Genomic DNA, 23,467 nt, shown 5'->3' with positions numbered 1-23,467 from the left:
TTTCTGGTAGTTCTATCTTTTTTTGAGAGGGGTTATTGAAGTCTCCAAGTACTATAGTACTGTTGTCTATTTTTTTTTTCAGTTCTGTTAATGTTTGGTTTATGTATTTTGTAGGTCTTTCATTTGGTCATAGATATTCAGTATTTTTACATCCTCTTGTTCTATCGACCCTTTGAGCATTACGTAGTGACCTTCTTTGTTCTCTGTGATGGTTTTTGCATTGAAATTTATTTTATCAGAGATTAGTATCACTACTCCTACTCTTTTTTGGTTGCAATTTGCTTGGTATATTTTGTCCCATCTTTTATTTTCATTTTTCAGATGTGTCTCTTATAGGCAACATATTGATGGATTTTGGTTTTTTATCCAATCTGCTACTCTTTTTCTCTTCAGTGGTGCACTTAAACCATTCACATTCAATATGATTATTGAGAAGTAAGGTTTTATTGCTATCATTGTGTTCAATTCTTTTTGCCATTGTTGCTAGTTATTTTAGTCCATCCTGTTTTCTGCAACATCTCTGTATGAAAGATGTCTCTCAGTGTTTCCTGTAAGTTTGGTCTTATTTTTACAAACTCCCTTAGTTTCTGTATTTCTGGGAATATCTTGATCTCTCCTTCATATTTGATGGACAATTTTGCTGGGTACAATATTCTTGGGTGACAGCTGTGTCTTTGAGTGTTTGATAAATGCTATTCCATTATCTTCTTGCTCGCATGGTTTCTGCTGAGAAATTGGCACTTAGTATTATCTCCTCTCCCTTGTAGGTTACTCTTTGTTTCTCTCTCCCTGCTTTCAGAATTCTCTCTTTATCTTTGGTTCTGGCAAATTTGACAATGATCTGCCTTGGTGTTTTTCTTTTAGGGTCTATTATATATGGTGTTCACTCAGCTTCTTGAATATATATTCTTTCATTCTTCATTATGCTTGGAAAGTTTTCTTCTAGTAATTCTTTCACAACTTTTTCAGTGCCTTTACTTGCTTCTTCCTTTTCTGGGATTCTGATGATGCGAATATTATTTCTTTTGATGGGATCCACATTATTCTTAGGGTTTCTTCTGTTTCCTTCTTTTTTGATTCTGCTTTTTCTTCAATCAGATCTGTAGTGATAATTCTGTCTTCTATTTCACTGATTCTGTGTTCCATCTTTTCAACTCTGTGTGTCCCTCCATCATGTTGATAGCATCAGAAACCTTAGAACTCATATTTTGGATCATAGTTTCTTGTTTTTGCAGTGTGTCTAGTGCCTCCTTTGTTTTATCTGCATTGTTTTGGATTGCTTTTTTAAGCTCTTCCTGATTTTTGCTAGCATTGTCCTGTAATTCATCAAGTTTCCTTTTTATCCATTGAAAATATTCAATCATTGTTCTTTTAAACTCTGTGTCAGAAAGTTCCATCAAGCTTTCTGGCTTTAGGACCTCCATTGCTACTGTGTCTTCTTTGGGGGGTGATATCTTGCTTTGGGCTTGTGGGACAAGTGAAGTACCCTGCTTTCTTTGGGCCATTGATGTGGCAGAGTTGTTTGTGTCTGAGGTGATAGCTGTTTTTATATTTGATGTCACTGCGATGTGAAGGAAGAGGGGATGGGGGCAGCTGGAATGCAGCCCTGGCCTGGCCCTCCCTTGACTGTCCTCACAGATTTCCCACCAAAATCCAAGTTTTCTAAATTGTTTTTTGTCAAACATTCTTCTACGTGGTATAGACTGGTCTGTATGTTGCAGTACAGAGGTAACTCATGGTTGCTGTGATGCTAAACACTCTGACACTGATTTGCCAAATGTGATAATAGTTACCCATGGTGGACTTGTTTTTGGTGGAGCTTCCTGATTAAAACAAGCTTGGAAGCAGGAGTGACATCCACTTCCGAAATGGCTTATCTCCATAAACTCTATGAGCAGTGCTCAGGTCTTTCATTCATAGGGTCACTATGTGTCATCTACGACTTGATGACACTTAACAACAGCAACAAGGAGAACAAACAGCTTTGTTCTAGAGAAGGGAAAGCAGGCTGCTTCTTGGAAGCAAGGATTCTGAGGCTTCATCTGACATAGACTTTGGAAATGTTGCAAGGGGAGACCAGTCCTTGGAGAGGGACATCATGCTTGAAAGGGTAGAGGGATAGAGAAAAAGTGGAAGACCATTGATAAGATGGATTGATACGGTGACTGGGGTAATGAGGGTAGGTGTGTCAGAGACAGTAAAGTCTGCACAGAATAAAGCAGGTTTCAAGGCTATTGAACATAAGCCCACCATGCGTTGCAAGTGATTTGATGGCACATAACAACAGCAACATCCTTATTTATTGTATAGTGCTCAGATGCATAGCAAGTGATTGTATCTCAACTTTAAGAAGACAAAAATTCTTATCACTGGACTGATAAGCAACATCTTGGTAGATGCTTCCAATGATTTCATCTTGATCCACCATCAACTGTTGGTACCAGTAGTCAGAATATCAAGCTATGTATCATATTGCACAAGTCCACTGTCAGGGACCTCTACAAATTACAGAGGAACAATGATGTCAGTTAGAAGACTAAGGCTCACTTCATTCATTCCATGTTCTTTTCAATCACTTGTTGTACCTCTAAGAGCTGAATAATGAATAAGAATGACTCTGTCTTCTAGACCATACATATTTCTGTCATTATCACCTCAAGTACTTAGTTATCTCTTGATTTCAACCAACATATCTGAGACTACTGTCCCACTCAATGCAAGTCTGGAATAAAGTATGTGGTCAAAAATATTTACTGAATTAATAAAACAGTTAAATTAAAAATTGATTGATTGTATTACATACTTTTCCACTAACTCATGACTCTCTAAGCTTGCCCTCAAATGTTTGGCCTTGATTTCTTTCATAGTAACGCAGCCAAATGTGGCAGATGTTTATTATTTATATCTAACTAGAAAAATTCTTTTATTTAAAGAAAACCTTTCCATAAAGACTTGAGTGACACAGAGCAAAATTGAAAAAGGAAGAAAACACTGAAGTCTCACTTCTCCCCAGAGCCTCAGATCTCTGGCAGGCCATGTTTGAGCATGTTTGTTGTCCTCACCCTTTCTGTCTCCACTGCAGTCCTTAAAAACTGGTGGCAAGGCAGCGGTCTTCACTTTAGAGCTCTTCCCTTCTGCTTCAGGAGAGTTGTGTTTTTTTGTGTTTTGTTTGTTTGTTTTTTTTTCCCTTTGTGGCCCAATTAACCTGTTTGCTAGACTGTGCTTTCTCCTTTATTCTTAGATAGACTTTAGTTATCTTCTCAAATTAGATGATGGCAACTGAGCGATAAACCCACATGTTCTGTCATCTGCCTGGGGCAAATTCTATAAAATACACTGAAATAAGAAAGAAATAAGCGCTTGAATTAAATTTAAATTTTGTTCCACTTGAATTTATTTTGTGCTGATCCTACTGTTAGTATCATAATGTATGATATTAATCAACATATTTTTTCTTGCTGTCATTTTCAACAGGTAATATTCAGAGTGTGAGCAGTAAACGAAGGAGAACTTTTTAAAAAATGTTTTCATGAAGTTACTTATATACATTTCATTTTATAACTGTAATTGTTGTTGTCATTGTTCTTGTTATGTGCCATCGAGTTGTTTGCAACTCATATGTACAACAGCCTATGTACAAATGCCCTAAACCCTGCTCTATCTCTTGCCAATATTATTGTCTCTGACATGCCTATCCCCATCACCCCAGTGACAGAATCAATTAATCTCATTGAGGGTCTTCCTCTCCTGCCTCTGTCCACCTTCCCAAGCATGATGTACCTCTCCAAGAACTGAGTCTGCCTTGCATCATTTCCAAAACATGTGAGATGGAGCTTCAGAATCCTTGAGTTGAAGGGGCAGCCTGGATTAACCCTCTCCAGGATGAACTTTTTTGTTCTCTTAGCAATCCATGGTATATTCAATACTCTTCTCTAGCACTACAGCTCAAAGGCATAAACTTTCCTTCTGTCATCCTTAGTCACTGTCTGGCTCTATTATGCATAGCAAGTAATTGCAAAGACCATTTACAATATCCTACAGAAAACTCACGCTATCATTTCCCCTTTGCCTTGCCCATCCATTCACTAATGTCTGTTTCCTCTCCCTCACCTCCAGACCCTGCCTGTCATCTGTCCACAATTGTTTTTACCTGTGGGCAATCTTTCTTTTATTTCTTTCTCTATTTTTAGGGATGGGAGGCAGTGGAGGTGGAGGAAACATTCTTCACTATTAAGGGTGAGGTCAGAAGTGTCACAGGAATATTTAGAAAGCAAATGCAAAGACTGGGCACTCTGTCCCTCTGAGCTAAATTTATATAAAAAGTAGGAACCTACAAACTGAAAAGGAGAACAGAGATTGTGGGAAATACCAGTTTAGAGTCTAGTCTGTGAGTGGATTCCATCCAATCTTCACTCTGGGGTTAGCTCCTAAGGTGGAGGGACACTAGAATGACCTCACATTTGTCTGAGCCCCCAAAGGTACCTTTTTGTTCATCACAGATCATAACTGAGCAGTAAGCAAGGTTCAGAGAGAAATTGTGGATGGTGCATGATGCCCGAGGAAAGTTCTCAGTAACTCTGTGGGGTTTACAGCAGACAAATGAGAAGAAAACCTCATATAGCCCTTCAAACCCCAAACTAACACAGGGAGAGAAGCTAGAAGCAGAATTTCCCAGTGCTCCAAGAAAGTGCACATTTGCTGACGGAGTGAAAGCAGGGAACTACAGTGTGCAGGGTCCTCCCTAGACCACACAAGAGAAGGTGTGAGCAGGTGTGGTACTGTATGTTTATTGTTCAGCATGGACTTCCTAGATTACTGTCTGACTCTTGCCACATGACTGGGTGGGACTATGCTAGTGATATAAATGAAGTGTTCTTTGGGTGGAAACTTGCCAGGAAGGTATACAGACTACCAGTGATGGGAGTGGTCAGTCTTGCCATCTTGCTAGGTTTACATGGAGCAGAGTCAGAGGCAGATAATGGGATTTGAGTCTTTTGGGGCTAGAGACATTTTTGTATGAGAGGGGAAACAGACTGAGATCGAGACACCAAAGCAGTGAGAATCAACTGTATGTTCAGTTCAGTCTGGGTCCAGTAGAAGACATAACTGACCTTGGATTGCTTCTCCACAGAGCCAGAGAAAGAGCCTTTGTTCAAGCTTGATTTAGGACTAGGGGGGAGAGGCCATAATTGATATGGCTAAGAGAGCTTTGTAGCACTAACCTAATAAACCTTACAATCACAAGTATAATCTCTGAATTTTGTGTGTCATTGGAATGTGTTAAGAAATTATTGTGGCCTAATGGATAAAGAACTGTGCTGCCAACCTATAGGCAGGCAGTTTGAATCCACCAGCTGCTCTGTAGGAGAGAGATGGACAGTCTCCTTCCCCATAAATAACAGTGTCTGAAAACTCACTGCAGGATCAGCTAGGAGTCTGTTCTCACTTGAAGGCACCTAACAATAATAACATTGCAATAGATTAATGAATCCAGTAATAAAGTATTGAGAGCCCTGGGAATGATGGTGTTAAAATTGGTAGAAGTAGGTGTGAGGAACACAGGGGTACATCTGTCCTCATGAAAGTTAAGTTGTTTTCTGGATAGAAAGAACCACATTTTTTACAGCGGGTCAAGTGAAGAGAAGCAGGTCATAGCCCAAGACACAGGTCAGTGAGAAAGGGAATGTGTCTGAGGGAAAATGAAGCTGTGGCACAACAGTCTATGTAAATTGATGTGAACTTTGTAACCCTTCTTAATCACTGCATTAACATGCAAAGTAGAAAAAAATAGGTGATGTGGTAAAATGAGATGAAGGATATTAATTGCTTAGTATAGTGTCTGTTGCTGTTCTGAACCATTGAGTCGTAGCCAACAGATGGCTGACCCTCTGGAAGGTTTTCCAGGGAAGTAAATCACATGGAAGGAGGTTGCCCATCTTTCTCTCCCACGAATCAGCTGGTGGATTCAAGATGCATACCTTTGTGTTGGCAGCACAATTCCTTACCACTAAGCCACCAGAGCTTTCTAGTATAGTACCTAGATCCTCATAATTGTCCAACATTAATTTATGTTTACCAGAAATATTAATTTATGTTCAATGTTGTGATTATGTTTACTAACATTATTCTATGCTTGTTAACACATAACATGGCTTAATAAACTTTCAGAGCCTCACTCCTCAGTACATACTTTATCTGGTAGCAGAAGCAGATTATTACGTGTTTCTTTATGCTGTTGCTAAAACATTTGCCATGAGTATCCATCCAACAATGGAGAATAGTTTGACCAGAGATATCTATAATTACTAACTTTGACCTTGAGGACTTTTGAATAACTTTGTTTCATCAGAATATTTTTCAATACTGTTGAGTTTTTATTAAAGAAACATTTTCTTGAATAAGTTTCACTAAGATGATTAAAGTTTTAGACAATGTAGCTAATCGCATTATAAACTGTGGGATATACATTACCCATAAACATTGGCAGGCTCTCTGGTCTCTTGGGAAGTTGTTTTCCAATTGTGGTGATGTTACAGAGTAATGTATATGTAATGTGTAGAACTGAAGTAAAAGGTCTTACCTCTCCAATTCTATCACCATGTAATTGTATTAGAATCTTCATTACCTTGAACACACTATTTCCTTCATCTCATCATGTCTTCCATTGCTGTTGTTGTTGTTAAGTGCCATCGAGTTGTAGATGACTCATAGCGACCCTATGAACAAAAGTCCTGAACACTTGTATAACTTTTATAGTTTCTCTCAGTTCATGGAGTTTCTGGAGGCAAGCTATTTTGTAAGTGAATGCCACTCCTGCTTCCAAGCTTGTTTTAATTTGAGAGCTCTGCCAAACACTAACCACCATGGGTAACCATTATCACATTTGAAAAATCAGTGTCACAGTTTTTAGCATCACAGCAAACAAGGGTTACCTCTGTACAGCAAATTGATAGACCAGTGCTACACTACTTAGAAGAATGCTTGACTGAAAACAATTAAAACCGGACCCAAGGGCCAAAATATCTTTTTCAATTTCCGATTTAAATCGCTAGTTGTGAGTAACAGTCTCACCCAAGCCTCAGCCAAACAGAAAACACACCTTTGTAGAATCTAGCTGCTCTACTCATCTTCCCAAACTAGAAAGCAGCCCCATGTCTTCCATCACTCAACAAAATATCAAAGTAGAAGAAAAAAATTCAAAGTAGAAAATTACTTGGCCATAAAAGGGTTAATGATACTCCAATTTTATTTGCATTTGAAATTATTTTCAACTGATGAATTGTTTTATTTTTAAATTTTGTAACAGTGATTTAATTTAGTCATCATATTTTTGGCAATAACAAATCTATTTCTTGCAATTTCTGTCATCACATATTTTCTTTTGCAATCTTCATTTTCACTATAGCCAAGCCATTTTTTTCGAGGTTGGATATTGGAGTACTAAATGTTATTATAAATATTTTCTTTTTCTCTTACTAATAAACTTTATCAATATAAGTTTTAGGCTTTGTTAGTTTTGCATTGTCATTGTTATTTTAATGACATATTGATAGTAGATGATATAGACAGCATACAGGGAATGTTGAGGTAGAGTCGTCTGCCAGTCACTGAAAATTTCCTTTGCTCTATTTTCTCAGGATATGGAATCAGAGAATGGGTAGTTTCAGGGTCAATCAGTTGTAAAAAGAAAGCCATTAAGGACATCTTGAAACTTAGCTTCATTATCTGATTAAAATTTTATTTTGTTCTTATTGTTGTGTGCTGTCCAACCAGTGGGTTTTCAGAGGCAACGGATCACAAGAGAGGATATTACCCACCTTCTCCCATGAAGCAACTAGTGGATTCAAACTGCATATCTTTGGGTGTCAGTACCTGTCTTTACCATTAAGCTACCAGAACACCCTGTATATTTCTCTGCATGTAGAAAATTCTCCAAAAGACCTGAATATCTCAGGCAAAATAGTCACTGTTGAGCTGCTTGCTAGTCTATTGTTGGACCTGAAAGAAAACTCAAGGTTCAAATGAATGCCTTAAAGGGTCAAAAATAAAAAAGAAAACCAAAGGCAAATTGTCTCAGCAGTTCTTTCCAACCTCATGGACTAAGAAATCTGGATTCCAGGAGAATTGAAAGGGTTTATTGAGAGGGACAAAAATTGTCTTGAGTTTAGGAAAATGTACCACATTTTTTTAGGATTATGTGATATGATAGTGTGTTTTGCATGTGAGAAGAACTTGAATTTAGGGAGGCCGAAGGGTGAAATATTACGGATTAAGCTGTATTTTCCTGGAGTACCTTCTATAAATCCCAGCTTTTATAAATGTAAATATAATCAGACATGAGAATAAGATTTGTTATGTCAATGAGCCTGTTTCACTATAGGGTGCACTTTAAGTCAGATAAAACAAGAAACAAGAAAAGGGAAAAATAGGGTTTTAAGATCTGCCCCCTGAGATTGCGAGAAGAGTCTTCTCCTTAAGTCACTGCCCTGAACTCACACTTGGAACTTCCTAATTGTACTACATAAAGTTATGCTAGTACAGTAATCCATGTGTGGTATTTCTGTTATAGCAACAGTAAGAAACTAAGCCATGCGCCCTGAGGTGAGACTCCTGTGTGACTGTCTTAATAACAAAGTATTTCCCGGTTAGAAACCCATAGAAAGGAGAAGGCGAAAACAGCTTAATGGAGAACTGAGAGGAAATCCAAATAACCTTGCCAAGTTCAGCAGATAAAAGGCAGGACACCCATTTAAAGTTTAATTTCATTTAGGCAATCTGTACTCTATACAATATTTCTTGTTTGCAGGGTTGGTCTTGCACTTGCCAACACTACCTGCATGGCATCCTGGCACTACCGACTACAAGACAGGAGAGATGGATGAAGTGTGAAGGGGAGGAAGGCCCAGCGTCTCTCACTTTTGTCTGCTGAGTTCTGAACTGCATCTAGTAGTTAAGAGTAAATGACAGAGTAAAGGGGTGAAAATGGTTTGAAGAAGCATCTGCTTTCAAAGATATTCTCATTTGCTTGCTATGAGTCTGACAGTGGGACAATGACAAAGATGATAGCAGAAGAAACAATATATTTGAATTAGGGTATTGGAGAAGAATATTGAACATTCCATGAAAAAGCCAAGAGAATAAACAGATCTGACCTGGAAAAAGTGAAACCAAGGTTCTCTTCTTGGAGGCAAGGATAGTGAAATTCCATCTCATACTTGGGGCATGTTGTTTGGAGAGGCCACTCTTTTAAAAAGTACATCGTGCTTGGAAAGGTAGAAAGAGAGTCAACATTAGAGAGGAAGACTCAAACCAAGATGGATTGACCTGGTGACTGTAATAAAAGGTTCATGTGTGTCCCAGATGATGAGGATGGTACAGAATGAGGCAAGGTTCAGATGTGCATTTCATAGAGTTGCCGTGAGTCACAGTTTACTCTATGGCACATATTCACAACAACAGGAACCTCCCTTCAGGGCATGTAGTGGCAGTCCTGTATAATTTAATAATCATAAATCTAGTTCAAATAATAGCTAAAAATGAGTGTTCATAATAATGCTAATAATAGGATTTAAAGTGATATTTAAAGTACTGTCTCAATTCTAAAACCAATGCGATATATATTTTTAAAGTTTAAAAAATATTTTAAAAACACATTTTTTAGAAACAAGACTTTCAAAAAAAAAAGAAACAAGACTTTCTACTGGCATAGGACTCTGCTGGCGTAGTGGTAAGGAGCTGTTCTACTTACCATCCCAAAGGCATGTAGTTCAAATACACCAGCTGTCTGTGGGACAAAGATGGATAATCTCCTGTGATATTAAATTGCCTTTGAAAACCCACTGGCAGGTGAGCTATGGGTCAGTTCTGAATCGATGATATATAACAACAGCAGTGGTATAGTCTATAAGGAGTTTCACTGCTAAGCAAAGGCAGCATTCACCTAGGGTTCAAATTCACCAGTTGTTCCGTATACGGCATAAAAAATGGACAGTCTCCTCCTGTGTGATTTGCAGTTTCTGAAAACCCACTGGAGGGTTAGCTGTGAGTCAGGTCTGTATCAACAGCAATGAATTAGAGTTGAGCTATTATACTGTATGGTGAAATAAAGTTTACTAATTTCTTTATTTTGTACACTTAGGCTCTGCATATTTTGTGGCTAATCCATATGACTCTGTGAGTCACTATATAAATATGAGCATATCTTTAATATTTTTATAGGATTATAAGCATTTTATATGATAAATGTTTTACACCCAACTTTATATGTAGGCTGCCAAACAAAACTTGAAGAGATGGAGAGTTGTTTACTTATTCCGTGCTACAGTTCTTCTGTAACGATAGGATTGCTTCCACTAACCACAAAGAAAATATTCAGGTATTAACCAGAAAGATCAGTCGATATCTGCAAGTATCTGAAGGATGTTATGAGAAAAAGAAAGTAGATTTATTCTGGTGACTTGGCAGATAGAGCCAAGGTCAAAGTGAAGCGATACGGAAAAGCAGACATTAAAGCAATTCAAGGAGTAGTTGTTGTTGTTGTGTACCTTTGAGTCAGAACTGACCCATAGCTGACCCTCCAGCAGGTTTTCAGGGGCAATTAAGTGCACTGGAGGAGATTGCCCATCCTTCACCTGCGGAGCAGCTGGTGGCCTCGAACTGTGTGCCTTCGGGATTGGAGTGCAGCTTCTTGCCACTCTTAAAAGTCATCTTTGTAGACAACAGAATTGACTTCCTTGAGAAACAGGGAACCTTGGTTTGCTAAAAGCATTCATGCTGTGGAGCAGAAATATGCACTCAGGGTTGATATTTAAGAGGCTGAAAGAAGCAGGTGTGGAGCCAGAAAATTTGTGTTCCAATCCCAGTTCTGCTACTTTTTGGTTGTGTGTTTCAGTAAGAACTTTCTTTTACTTATTCGGTTGCATAATGCAGGGTATAGTTTTCGAATAAGCACAATCAAGTGTTCTGGGATTCCCATTCTCCTCAAGGTTGACCACAATTTGTTGTGACCTACACAGTCAAATACTTTTGCACACTCAATAAAACACAGATAGATATTCCTCTAGCACTCTTTGCTTTCTGACAAAATCCATCCAATATTGGCAACAATGTCTCTAGCTCCATAGCCCTAAATCCAGCTTCCATTTCTAGTAGTTTCCCTGTCAATATATTGTTCCAGTCTTTTCTGGATAACCTTCAGTAGGATTTTGCTTGCATGACAAGTGATATTGTACAATAATTTCCACCTTCTGTTAGGTCACTTTTTTTTTGACTGGAAATAAATGCCGATCTTTTCCAGTCAGTTGACCATGTAGTTGTCCTCCAGATTTCTTGGCAAAGCCTGATGATCATGTCCAAGGCAGCATCCATTTGTCAAAATATGTCCATTGGTATTACATCAATTCCTGGGGCTTTATTTTTGGCCAGGTCCTTCAGAGTAGGCTGGATTTCCTCCTTTATTACCATTGCTTCTTGATCATACGTTGTTTCTTTAAGGCAGTCTTCAGAACAGACCAAGGGAACACTGCATGGTTCAAAATCAAGAAGGGGGTGTATCAGGAATGCATCCTGTCTCCATACCTTTTCAATCTATATGCAAAACAGATCATTTGGAAGAATGGGTTTTATGAGGAGAAATGTGGCATCAGGAATGAAGGGATACTCATCAACAACCTGTGTTATGCAGATGACACATCTTGCTTGATGAAACTGAGGAAGACCTGAAACGCTTTCTGTAGAAGGTCAAGGACTTTAGTCTTCAGTATGGATTGAAGCTAAACATCAAGAAAACAAAGATTCTCACCACTGGGCAAATTAGCAGCACCATAATGGATGGAGAAGAGATTAACAGTTATAGCTGCCTTGATTCCAAAATTAATACTCTCTACACTAGCAATCAGGAAATCAAAAGATTAATTTTATTAGGTAAATCTGTTGTCAAAGACCTTTCCAGAGTACTGAGAAGCATATAGCAACAGCAATTCAGGATTAGCTTTGTGTTCTGACCTACAAATTTGGGCTTAATGCATATGAAGTTACACTGCTAACCGAAAGCCAGACCTTTCTGGTGGTTTGAAGGCACCAATTCCCCTAGGGAAAGGTGGATAATTGCTTTCCATGTGATTTCCAGCCTCAGAAACTCAATAGATGGTCAGTTATGTGTTGATTCTCACCGGAGGGCAATGAGTGAGAAGAAATTATTGCAAAGTAAATTAATAAGGCTGTTATAGAATTCAGAACCATCCTAAACATCTACTGAGCTATTGTTGTTAGGGACATTTGATTCAAGTATGACTCATAATGACCCAAGAACAATAGATCTGAATCCTTCTGTATTCATCATTTCTGACATATTTGAGTCCATTGATGCAGTTTCTGGGTCAATCCAAGACTTTAAGGGTCTTCTTCCCTTTTCCCTACCCTCCACCTTTCCAGCATGATATACTTTGCCAAGGAATAGCCTCTCCCTAGCAACATGCCCAAGGCATGTGAGATGAAGCTTCATCATCTTTGGTCCCAAGGCAAAGAAAGTAGTATACTTTCTTCAAAACATATTTGTTCTTGTAGCAGACCAGGAGATATTCAGTACTCCTCTCTAACATTACAGCTCAAATCATCAATTCTTCTCCTGTCATCCTTATTTACTTTCTAGTTGTCAGGTACATAGAAAATGCCTGAAAAGACCATGGCCTGAATCATGAGCATCCTAATCTTCAAAGTGACCTCATTGTTCCTCAATAATTTGTTGTTGTTGTTTTTAGATACCTTTGATTCAAGTATAACTCCATAACCAACAGATCTGAATCCTGCCATCCTCAGCATTTCTGACATACTTGAGTCCATTGATGTAGTTACTGGGTCAATCCATGTCTTTAAAGGTCTTCTTTTTCGCCTACCCTCCACTTATTCCGTGGAGAGCAACATTATGCTTCTATAAGTGGAGAATCTGCAAAGTAAAGGAAGACCCTTGACCAGATGGATTGACATGACAACTGCTACAAAGAATTTTGGTCAGAGGGTGTGAGGATAGCACAGAATAGGACATGGTCCAGATCTGCCATCTACTTGGTGGCACCTAACAACTACAGACTCTTGTGAAGCCAGACTTGAACTTTTGGCAGTTTTCTGTCAATATACTGTGCAGGCAGAACCTCTGAGCACTTGTTCAGATAGTATCAGGGTAGAGCGGCTTGAATAGACAATATAAGCAGCCAATTCTCAGAGCTTTTAAGTCTACACTTCATCTTAGAGTGTGTCACTACAATGATGTTATTAAGAGACCCCACAGACACTCCACAGGACAGACTCTAGTTCTGTTTGTTTCAGGGTTATGCCTTGTTGTTTATATTTTTATGAGAATAAAAATGAGTTTAAGCTTTGTTGCTTTACAGGCATGATAGACTCCAACTGTAGTTTTGTAGCTTATCCATCTTGACATCTAATAGCTGCCTTGTAAAAGCAGTTTTGCAATCTTTAAATGCCCATAAATAAGAATTTGAACGTTTATCTTCCATCATGTGACTTGGTAAAAGTAAACAGCAAGACTTTCAATCGAAGAATGGAAGTGATGAGTGAGTGAAATGATCTGAAACAGGAGGGTTAGGTAGAGAATGTGTTTCAAATGTAAATACGTGAAGGAGTTAAGGGCTGCTGGTTCCAGAGGAGTAAGTATTACCTGGCAGGCAAGCAGTTGCTGTCAGTGGAGGGGAAGGCTCTCCACTGTGTAGAGCCTTAGGTGCCTTTGCTAATTATGGCACTTACTGAACTTTATTCCTTCTTTGAAATCTCCCTTCGCATAAGATCCAGAAGGGTGTACTACAATTGAAAGGTATCTCCTCGCTCAAGAGGAATTAAGATTGAGATCCATGAGAAACTGTGAAGAACAGAAAGTTTGATCACCTGCTAATTCATTAAAGCTGCATTAGGTAAAACAACACACTAGAGCTAGCCATTCCTTCAAACTGCCTAATATTAAGGGTAAAGAAATCTCACTGAACATAAAAGAAAGCTAATATTGGAAATCTGTCCTAAAGGAGTACGGGTTTGTTTATTGTTATGGTTTCTGTTTGTTTTTTTAAAATAAATGGAGAGTCCTAAGTAAGACAATAGTGGTTAAGACAAGGTAGAAGATGCATTGAAATTGTTGACTCACTTAAAAAATTCATCATGCCTCTGTATGAGACATCCTAAAACTGTTAGAATCAAGAAGAGAATCATATTTGCTTACAATAATCCACAAACTAGCCAATGCTTCTGCAATTCAGACCATTTTTGGTTGTTTTTCTTGTTCAAAATCCTAGAAACTTTCAGACCTAACACTGAGCATATTCAAAATGAGATTTTGTGGTTTCATGAATTGTTAGTGTTTAAATATTTCAAAGTAATATTTTAAAGAAATATTAAAGAGTTTGTCAATAGCATGGGCAACTCTACCTTCCAAAGAGTTGGTGGATTCAAACAGACTGTCTTTCTTCAAAAGACTTTTACTTTAGACCTTCCATCCTTGACATCTATAACAGAAACTCTGGAAATGAATTACCAGGGAGGAGCCAGCTCAAAAGCCTCCAGAGAAGGAGTCAGCTCTGGTGAGCCTGTCCCCAAGCACCTCAGACAAGGGCAGAAGAGGCTGTCCTCACTATGATCTTTGTATGTATGATTGTTTCTATCATTTGCTGTTAGAGGTATAATATCTATACTTATCAATTAGTTCTCTGAATTGGGGGAGTGATTTTCATGTTGCTACTATTATGCTGCTAGGCGAGGCTATACTTTGAAAAGATACATCATGCTTGGAAAGATGGAGAGTCAGAGAAGAAGATAAAGACCCCCAGTTAGATGTATTGTCACAGTGACTGCAGCAATGGACTCAAATGTGTGAGAGAGGAAAAGTATGGAATAGGATAGGACAGGTTTCAGATCTGTTGTTTATAGGTTTGTCATGGGTCATATTTGACTTAATGGCACCTAACAAGAACAACAACAGCTTATTTTAAAGCTTAGGCATATGTGGGTGTGTGTGCGTGTGTGTGTGTATATGTGTGTGTGTGTGTGTGTGTGGTTTGTTGGATATTGTTTGTTCTTATCAGTACAACATTTGTATGTCAGTTTTTTGTTCTGGGGGAACTTTTGGGTTGCTTTAATGCTGAAAGCAAACTCACCAGTGTTTCTAAAGCCAGCAGGGTTACTCATGGTGAACAGATAAGGTAGACTAGAAAGCATGACTGGACATACACTTCTGAATACATCAGCCTTCAAAAAGGCTATTAATAATAGAAGAACATAGATAGCTATCATATTAGAAATAGAGACTGTATTTGAAGCTAAATGAGGAAACTAAAACTGAGGAAAAACAGCTGCAAATATCCACTAGGAATTGGAATGTGGAATATATGAAGTATGAATATAGGAAAATTGGAAGTTGTAAACAATTGGATGGAACATATAACTGACGACTACATGGGGAATTGAAATGGACAAAAATGGGCTACTTTGAAATGGACAATCATATGATTTAGTGGGCAAGAATAAAATGTTGAAGGTGTTATATCCATAGCTAAAAAGACCTTTGCAAGATCTATCATAAAATACAATGTTGTGGGTGAAAGGATAGTGTCCATCTGCTTACAAGAAAGAAGACTTGTTAGTACAACTGTTATTCAAATATACGCAATAATAGTTAATCACAAAGTTGTGGCAATTTCTAAAATCTGAAAAATGACCACATACTCATTCAAGAGGTAATAATAATAATAATAATAATAATAATAATAAGTGAGTGGAATGTAACAGTTGGGAAAAATTAGAAGAAATAGTTGTGGGAAATTAAGGACTTGGTGATACAAATGAGGCTGGAGGTTGAATAATAAGATTTTGTACACTGAATGATTTATTCAAAGTAAATACCTTTTAAAGAAACACAAACAGTGATTAGAGACATGGAGTTCACATGATGGACTGCACAAGAAAGAATCAGATTGAGTAAAAGAATCGTTGGATAAACTAATTGTCAGCAATCAAAATCATGCTAGATGCTAACTATCACAGACCAACAAATACCCATGGGCAAATTAAAATTGAAAATGAAGACAAATCTACAAAAACCAGAATATAGCCCTGGTTATATCTCACCTGAATATAAAACTTATCTGAAGAATAATATTGGTACATTGAGCACTAATGATCAAGTAGCAAATGAGTTGTGGAATAACATCACAGGTACCACACATGAAAGGAACAAAAGGTTACTACAAAGACATACGAGAAAGCAAAGACCAAAACAGATATTGAAGAGAGTGTGAAAATTGCAGTAGAGCTTTAACAAGCCAAAAGCAAGGGAAGAGATGTTAAGGTAAAAGAGACAGAAGATTTCAAAGGTTAATTTGAGATAACAAAACAAGTAATACAATGGAATGTACACACAGATGGAGCTGGAAAATAAAAAGAGAAGCAATTGCTCAGTACTTCTCAAGTTGAAAAAACTGAAAAAAAAATTCAAACCTCAAAATGTGAAATTGAGAGATTCTATAGGAAAAATCTTGGATGATCTAGAAGCATGAAAAGAAGATGGCAGGAATACACAGAATCACTGTCCAGAAAGAATTGCCACCACTGAAATATTTCAGAAGTACAATGTGATCAAGAGCCAATGGTAATAATGGAAGAAGTTTAAGTTCCACTGAAGACATTGTCAAAAAATAAGACACCAAAATTGATGTGATACCAACTGACATGTTTCAACTAACAGATGCAGCCCTGAGCATGATCACTAGCCTGTGCCAGGAAATTTGGAAGACAGCTTCGTTGGCCAACTGATAGGAAAACATATGTATTTGTTTCCATTCCCAAGAAAGGTTATTGACAAGAATGTGGAAATTGTTGAACAATGTCATTAATATAACATGTAAGCAAAGTATTGCTGAAGATTATCCCAAAAGAGCTAGAAGAGTACATTGACAGAGAACTGCCAGAAGTTCAAGCTGGATTCAGAAGAGGGTGAAAGTCATTGCTGATGTGAAATGATCTCCTGGCTGAAAGTAGAGCGTACCAGAAGAACATTTATGTACATTTTTTGACTATGCAAAGACATTTGACTATGTGAATAATTACAAATTATGGCTAATATTTAGAAGAATGGTAATTCCAGGGCATTTAATTATGTTTCTACAACATTTATACCTGGACCAAGAAGATGTAGTACAAACAGAACAAGAGAATGCTGCATGGTTTCAAATCAATAAACGTGTGTGTGTGAAGACTGTATCCTTTCTCCATACCTATTCAATCTTATGCTATGTAAACCATTAGAGAAGCTAGACTTTATGACAAAAAAAGTGGCATTAGAGAAGACTCATCAAAAACCTGTATTATACAGGTAAAACAATCTTGCTTGAGAAAGAAATGAGATGCTTGCCATAGAAGATCAAAATCTAAAGCCTCCAATATGGATTGTATTTCAACATCAAGTACACAAAATCCTCACCTCTGGTACAACATCATGATAGATGGAAAAATTATTGAAATTGTCAATGATTTAATCTATCTTGGATCCACAGTCAACACCTTTGGTACCAGAAGTCAGAAGATCAGGAAGTGTCTAGCATTGGAAAAGTCTCCTGTCAGGGACCTCACCAAAATCTTGAAGAGCAATGATTTAAAGACTAAGATGCACCTGATTCCAACCTTAATCTTTCCAATCACCTGCTATGTATATGACAGGTAGACAGTGAATAACAGAAGAATTACCAATGTGTTTGAATTATGATGTTAGGAAAAGTACTTATTATCCATGGGCTACTAAAAGAACAGATATGTCTTAGAGAAAGTGCAACCAGAGTACTACTTGGAGACAAGAATGGTCAAGCTTTTCTCATACACAGCATTGCTGTTGTTATTAGATGCCATCTAGTCAAACATAGCTACTCTATGAACAATAAATCTCAGCCCTGTCCCATCTTATGCTATCTCTTCCACACTCAAGCTCATTTCTGCATTCACTGTGTCAACTAACTTGATTGAGGGTCTTCCTCTCCTTTTCCACCCCTCTACCTTTCCAAGCATGATATTCCTATGCAAGAAATAGACTTTCCTAGCAATATGCTCAAGAGGAAGCTTTAGACTTTTTGCCTCCAAGAAATCCTCTGGCTGTACCTCTCCAAGACATATCAGTCTATGGGATATTCAGTACTCTTCTCCAATACCACAGTTCAAAGGCATCAGTTCTTCTTCATCTTCCTTATCCATTGTCCAACTTTCAGATGCATAACAAGTGACAGCAAAGACCATGGCTTGAATCAAACACACCTTAGTCTTAAAACCAAAGTCATTATGCATCAATTGGGAGAGGTTCCTCACTACAGACTTTCCCAGTGCAACATGTCTTCTGATCTCCTGACTGCTAGAACCAAGGGGATTCAAGTACGAAGAAGTTGTGGACAGTTTCAATGTTTGTTTTGTTTTCTTTCATGATGTTCCCAATCAGTCCAGTAGCAAGGATTTTTGTTTTCTTGATGTTGAGATGCAGTCCATATTAAAAACAATAATGAGTAACCAAGCAAGCAACGTGACACAAGGAAGCATTTTATACACTGTTTGTGCCAGTTTCTGCAGGTACAAGCTCCCACCTTTTGAAGATCAACATTTTTCTAGGAGTGGCTATTTCTTTGAAAAGAACATCCTGCTTGGAAAGGTGAAGGGTCAGTGAATAACAATAATGAAAACAACAACAACAACTGAAAGCAAGACAAGTTAAATTGTATTATTTTATCTTAAAAAATACTTCCTTTGGGGCAAACTAATGCCTCAAAATGTGTCCCGGTTAACAATGCTCTTGTCATGCATAGTCTCTGAACTTTCAATACGCAGGCCTTTCTAAACCGTTTCTGAAAAGACCAAAATTAAGACTTTCGTGGCTTGTAGGACTCCTCTGAGTTACTAAGGTTTTACACAGAATATAACCTGGTCCTTACCATTGTACCTTCATCACCTGTTAAACGTTCTAGAACTAGAAATGCAAACCACCTTCAGTTCGCAGCCCTCTGCACACTATCAATCAAAGGTACCAAATATTTTTCAAATTACATTACAGTTTACTGATGGCATTTGCCAAAGCGCATAAGATTCCAATGAAAAAATACTAAAAAGATATGACAAAAAAGCCAACTGCTAGATCAAGAAAGACTTGATGATTACCTTGAAATGAACTTTTTTTTGTTTTTTTTTATTATTAAATTTTATTAGTTTTAATGAACATTTACAGGGATTTTGGGTTTTCATTCCTTCATTGCTGCACCATTCTCTCTACCCTCCTCCCCAGTTTGTTCTTCTTCCCCCGCCATCCGAATGTCTGTTTTAATTGTCCAATTGCCACAGTGCTTGTCAAAGTCAGTTCTGATTAATCTCCTTTGTCAGTGTGTCCTTTGCCATTCCCTATCACTCCTCCCTGAGAGAGACTTCACCCTGATTCATGAAATGAACTTTTGAAAGAGTAAATGCAAAAGCCTCCAAAAAATGGTGGAATATGACTGAAGAGGGGTATAGATGACAAGATAATGACTAAGGTCTTTTCCTAATAAGTTCTAAGGATGTAATAAGTCATCTTTGAGCAAGGCGAAGTCATAAGTGATATTGTTGTTTTTTGTTTTGTGCTGTCAAATCACTTGCAAGTCATAGTGAACCCATGTATAATAGCCCTAAACCCTGCTCTATCCTGTGCCAATCTTATTGCCTCAAACACAGTTATGTACCATTACCCCAGCCACTGAATCAATCCATCTCATCGATGGTCTTCCTCTTCTATGCTATCCATAAGGGATGTATGATTTTAAAATGCACCCTATAAATTCTACCCTTTCAGGATATAAGGAAGGAATGGCATGCACGGTCATGGAAACTTCAGCTTCCTTCTTTTTGCCTCATTACACGCCAGAATTTATCAGACATCTCATAGTCCAGTCGCTAGTTTGTGGGTCTCAAGGGTCACTGGTGGCTATGAAACTTTTGTAAGTGTGGATCTAGCTGACATTGCAAAGCTCTGAATTCTGAAGTTTTGAAAATTTTCCTGATCCTGGGATCATGGTTAAGCTTTATTAGACACAAACTGTTCAGTGGTGTTTACCTAATTCTTTATTTCATCAGAGTGGCAGAGGTAACCTGCTGACTCATTCTGAAAGTCATTCTTGGGGGTCCTCCCAAAACCTGTCAAAGTTTGTTTTTCATAAGATTTCTTTTTTTTTGTGGTTTTTATTGGGAGGGGGTTCTATTTTTCTAAGCACATAATTCCCTGCATTCTGTCTCCTTTGCTTAAAAGAACTAGAGTGTTTTTTGTTGTTTTGAGATGAATTCTGGTGATCTGAGAATTTATAGACCCATAATATTGATCTTCAGATTCCTTTCCAATTGGAATGCCCTCCATTTTAAAAGCATGAAATATGTAGAAGTGGTAAAGATATGGAACTTTCAAACATCTTCAGCAGTGATCACCCTCCATGCCGTTTTCTGAAGGTAAAAAGGAAAAGCAAGGGGAAGCAATGGAATCTTGGTTGTGGGATTATTTTCTATGCTTCTTCCTTTGTAAATGCTGATGTAACATTGACTAAAGATACCAGTTCAAAGTCCCAGGGAGATCTTAAGGAAACCAGAATATTCAACTATTTAATACATTTAAATTCTGTTGAGCTTCCATAAAGAATTACTTTGAGTAAAAATCTTGCTAAGGATGGGTTGTACATCCCACAGGAAATTAAATGCAGCTGAGAGGTGTTTTCTTTTAAGCTTCTATCTTTCTTATGATATTTCTTCATTTTAACCCTCAAACTTCAAGAAACTCCTCTTCATAATAACTAGAACAGTGGAAACATCCCTAAAACCGAGATAAACAGATCAGTTGGGACTGGCTTGGCCTTTTCCTACTTGTACTGACGAGAGCCTGGCAATGCTACTTTCATGTTTAATATAGGGAAGGTAGAAAGTTGCAGCCCCCTGGGGTAAAGTCACCTCCACTGGCCTCCACCACCTTGTGCTCGTCCCCCTTTACCCTTTCTTCCCACCCACCTTTCATCGTCCTCAGAAGCCCATGTGTGTGAAAAGCAACAGAGGAATGTGGGTGGGTTGACTTGTATAATTAAATCCATGTTGCATCGTGTTCTTTAGAATTAATAAGGAATTCATCCCATTGAAACTCACCATGACATCTTCCCTCTGACTCAGATTTCTTTTGCTTTTCTCTCCTTTCCTTGTCTAAAAGCATTAGACATGGGGCTATGGTTCAAATTAACATCCTACATTTCCTTTCTTTTTTTTTTTAATTGTACTTTTTTGTTCATTGAAGAGCTTGTTTATGTTTCGTTTTATTCTATTCTACTTTTTATCATTGCCTTTTTTCTTCTTTTAGTAAATTTAACCAGTTTGGGGTTTTGGGATTCCCCCCCCCCATTTTATTTTAAAAAAGACAAGTCTTCATCTCCCTCATGCCTTGAATGATGGAAGAAGTACACTACTCATCATCCTTGACACCTATGGCCTTATCCTTTGAGGTCTTCATTCTCGAGATCTCTTAATCTCGACACCATGAAAACTACTCTTGTTATGTCCACTGAGACCAGGCAAAGCTGTGTATGTAAGGTGGGTGAAACAGTGACTCTTCTAAGTTCCTGGGTTATGTTGTGACATACATTTTTATTGGGAGTAATAATTTTACTTCTTTCCCTTATAAAAGTGGATGTATGTGATGAATATGTGAGATAGATATATATATTTATATGTGTTTGCCACTGTTCTTTCAGGAGAGTGATTTTATCAGTTAGGGTTAGGTTCAACTCTGAGTAATAGAAACCCAATATAAAATGACTTAAACTTGGTAAATGCTTTTCCTCTTTTATATAAAAGTCCAGACATAGCATCTTAGTTCTGGCAAGGGTGCTATGATCCATGCATTCTTCATTGGTGACCCAGGCTCCCTAGTGGTCAGGATGTGACTCTCAGCTTCATGGGCAAGAGGAGGTAATCATAGTATCATCTTCAAAATTATCCGATAAACCATGCAAAAGAATCAATCTTTTTTTTTATTTTTAATAGTCATATGGCCTCGCTTCCTATTCATCTGAATGTTGCATAGTAGAAGGTAATTGACAGAAAAAAAGATCAATGCATTTGATTTGTGATGTTGGCAAAAAGTACTATCTCAAGCACTGCTGAAAGAACAAACAAGGCTGACTCAAAGGAAGCAAAACCAGGGTGCTCCTAAGAGGCAAAAATGGTAAGACTTTGTTTCATGCAATTCAGGCATGTTATTGCAAGGGCAAGTCCTAAGAAAAAGACATTATACTGGAAAAGATGGAGGGTCAGAGAAAGAAAAGAAGCCCATCAACAATAGAGATTGAAACAGTAACTATTTCAATGGGTTTCAGCATGACTGAGAATGTGAGGACGGCAGGCTAGGGCTGAAATATTTGAAATATCACTGTGTGTCAGAGTGGGCTAAATGACATAGCATGTAACAAGTGACATTTGGCCGTGATAGGAAAAACTCCCTGTAACCTTAACCTTACTCATGACTCTTAGGGATTTTGAGTTACACAGAAACAAATTTAAATCAGTACTTTGCTGCTAACCAGATTCAGATTAGAACAAATCTCCTAACACCTCTTAGTTTATATATTTTCTCACTCATACAGCAAAAACCCAAATACCTAACTCTTGGAGAACTGTACAGATAAAAGGAGATACTTCACATTGAATAATTGGCCCAAAGTTTAGCATGATAATGAATATTTTACAGGGTTTTTATGTTTCTTGCTGAGTCTGCTCTACCCCAATCATGACATTGTCATTTAGTAGATACTGATCCTCTATTGAGTTTCTGAGGCTTTAAGTCAAGTAAGAGGTGATTGCTAATTTGTTCTCCCTCAGAGCAACTGTTGAATTTGAATTGCCAGAAAGTCATGCACTTCCAGTTACAACTCTATGGGCTCTGCACTAGAGCTGAAGAATTTCAAAGATAACCAAGCCAAGATCTATACACTAAACCTCAAGCATTGTACAAGTCCTCTCCTTCTTTGCAAAGAAACATGGCATGATGGGGCCAATGTTCCTGGTTATCTCACTTTCAATGAGACAAGCTCCCTTGGCTTCTGAGATTCTACCCATAAGGATGTCCTTCCAAATAACACAGTCTTAATATTTTAAAGATTATGGTATATATAGAGGTATATATATATACAGACACACACACACACACACCCCAAACAGGCCATTCTAGCCTTTTTAAGTATGTAATTCAGGTATATCAACTGCATTCACTATGTGTACAAGTGTTAGCACTCTATCCTTAAAAAAAAACAACAATCAACAAAGCAACAAACTTTCATATCATTCCAAACTCATCCCATTGAAACTCACCATGACATCTTCCCTCTGACTCAGATTTCTTTTGCTTTTCTCTCCTTTCCTTGTCTAAAAGCATTAGACATGGGGC

The sequence above is a fragment of the Elephantulus edwardii genome, unplaced genomic scaffold (genome assembly GCF_000299155.1).
Source record: "Elephantulus edwardii isolate Elephantulus edwardi_28Jun2011 unplaced genomic scaffold, EleEdw1.0 scaffold00009, whole genome shotgun sequence".
Classification (NCBI taxonomy): Eukaryota; Metazoa; Chordata; class Mammalia; order Macroscelidea; family Macroscelididae; genus Elephantulus; species Elephantulus edwardii.
Note: the sequence above shows the minus strand (reverse complement) of the source record.